Consider the following 2706-nt stretch of genomic DNA (forward strand, 5'->3'; position numbering starts at 1 on the left):
GCCTCACCGCGCCGGGCCGCGGCACCTGGCGGGCGGCAGCCCCCGCCTGCGGACCGCTCACCGGCAAAAAGGGCCCAAATTTCCCCAGACTGATGTTGTTGTTTTTTTTTTTTTTCCTGAATCCAAAAGGTCCCTGGCATCATCTCACCTCAGCGGACTGAGAGCGAGAGCAAGGTGCAACACCTCCGCAGCCCGGTGAGGTCTGCAAGGACCAGGCTCAAGGCAGCTGTAACTGAACGCCCAGTGTCTCAAAAAGTGAACATAACGGACGAGTTCAGCTGCCTTTTTTTCCCGTACTGATACTGGCTTTCTAATCTGAGAGATCTCATTATCTGATGATAGGACTGAAGTAGGGAGTTCTTTTTAATCTGCCTGCACAGTGCTTCGTTTTCTAAGCCTAATTCCACTTTACAAACCAAATCCAAAGGTAAAAAATATTGTCTCCTGGTAAGAACAGTTGCCAGGTAGGATTTGCACAGACCAGCGGGATTTTGTTTCCATTGGAAGTGCTTTAGTTTCTGATCTGAAGAAAATGAAACAAGTAATAAGATTCAGAAGCATCCTTTATTAATGGGATTTTCCTAATGATCCAGTGAGGCTACAAATAAAATTTTACAGGAGGTATCTTTCGTTGCAACATTTCACAAGCAGATGAAGCACATGTCAGTTTCAAGGAGTGCCACTCTCTGAGTATCGCTGGCTGCAAGGCATCTCTAAAACAGGGAGGTCAAAATACATCATTAGTAACTTCCAGGAAAGTCAGCCCAGAAAGGCTCCTCCTGTGTGACAGCAGAGCATCGTCTGGCCGACCTTCCATTCATGCACTGGAACCGTGTCCCATTTTTGCCAGCTGGGGTGATGGCAGAGAGCCCGTGGTAACAAATTTTGACTGTGTCAGGCTTCCACACCAGTTGCACGTGCATCAGATTTGCTAGTCCCAGAGTACAGTGAAGTGAGCTGTTCGAACAAAGAAATGAAAAAGGCTCAAAATGTTCCTGAATATTCTGACAGGTTCTGCACAGCTTGAGAAGATGATGGATCATTTTTGTTCCGAACTATCAAATAATTGGGCATTGTAAACACAGTCAAGCAAATTTGCTGGCAAATATAGGATAAAAGCATCTTCTATTTGGGATTAAATGCTTTTCTCTTCAAAAGGAAGTTATGGTCCTAGTAAATGATTGTTCCCTGCAGCCTTATCTTGGGCTTGTAGATGGCAGGAGGTGCTCATGGTGCCAGAAAAGAAACAGGCTCTGAACAGGCCAAATGACCGAGCACTCCCAAGAGCCTCAGGACCTGATTCCAGTCCTGCATGCCTCACTGGGAAATGGGAGACCCATTCCCATGGATACCCTAAAATGGCTAAAAGCCCTAACAGCAACATCCAAGGCAGGCAATACCTCAGCATAGGGCAACACTGCTTTCTATAAAAGGAGCACAGCAGTAATTGTGATGAACTTGTGATCCATGGTTCTTAAAATTTTTATGACCTATTGGAAAATTTCCTCCAGATTTTATGGGGTAACATATATGCTGGAAAATGTCTCTGGGTGTTCCTAATCTCTGTGTACAATTACTGTGACTGATAGGACAGTGAGGAACAGCAGTGCATGCTCAGTCTCACACATGTCCTACTGAAAGCCCTTCTGGAGAGAAGATTTGTATCCAAACCACAATAATTTATAGGCCATAAAGATCTGAGTCTTCAGTATAAAATCAGCCCTGTGTATGGGTGGGAGCCCCTGCATGAGACACTTCTGCACTGACAGAAAAAGCAGAGCAGAGAGAGGAGCAGACTCCTCCTCCTTCAACATCCTCCTTTCCCCATATTTAGGGACATGTAAAATCTGGAAAGGACATTGCAGTAGGTATGGCTTTCATTTTTGAAACTGTGGTATAAGCAATGATCACTAACTGTTCAGAACATCCTTCTTCTGAGCTAAAGAAAACAGCCAAATAGAAGAAGAGAATATAACTAATAACTTACTTTTCTTCTTGTGCTGATTCAGACTAAAAAGGGGAAAGGGCAAGGTTGAACATCTTGAGAATATGAAGATGGAAAAAAAAATCACAGCAACTGAAGAAATTAACTGTACCAATCCAAAGAAAAAAATAAATTCAGAAATTGCATAAAACTGTTAAATTAATTTTCTTATTATAACATTTATGAATAATGGCAGCTTGATTGAGCTGTGTTGCATCAGAAAATATTTAATCAGGTTACACAGAAGACACTTGAGAGAGTTACCACTCTGAAAATTCCCCATGTTAGGTAAGAATTAGTATCTAGCACAAAGTATATAAGAGAAAAAACAGATTTGACTCTTATATAAGTATTATGTTGGTTGCACATAACTGTCAAAGAGATGGTGTTTTAAGCACAGGTAACAACTGTGACTGGGCCAATTTGCTCCAAAATCCCAAGACAATTGCTTTAAATATTTTTTTGCCAGTGCACAGGTATGTAAATTCAGTGTGGGTGTGTTTGAGAAGTGGAGGGTATCAATCTTGCCTACTTAAAATGATGTAATAAAGGAACCATACTCAGTTCCATTTTAGTCTGATCTACTTTGCTAGATTTGCCTATCCTGTTATAAAAAAAATTGTTTCCTCCTCCTAACAGTGTAAATACAGTCTAAAATTGCATCAAGTAACCAGACTTTGTAGAAAGAAATAAGTGAAGTTGGGAGCAGTGTTAATAAGCAA

General features: G+C 41.6%; 1 long non-coding RNA gene across 1 annotated transcript; it reads right to left on the minus strand.

The window, feature by feature from the left end:
• Window positions 1–356: 356 nt before the first annotated feature.
• Window positions 357–2022, minus strand: LOC115947815. Its single transcript, XR_004081673.1, has 3 exons — window positions 1988–2022; window positions 811–957; window positions 357–713 (listed from the first exon to the last, which is right to left on the minus strand). It is a non-coding gene; the product is annotated as an uncharacterized LOC115947815 (long non-coding RNA).
• Window positions 2023–2706: the final 684 nt, after the last annotated feature.

This window comes from Geospiza fortis, unplaced genomic scaffold (genome assembly GCF_000277835.1).
Source record: "Geospiza fortis unplaced genomic scaffold, GeoFor_1.0 scaffold237, whole genome shotgun sequence".
In the NCBI taxonomy this organism is placed as follows: Eukaryota; Metazoa; Chordata; class Aves; order Passeriformes; family Thraupidae; genus Geospiza; species Geospiza fortis.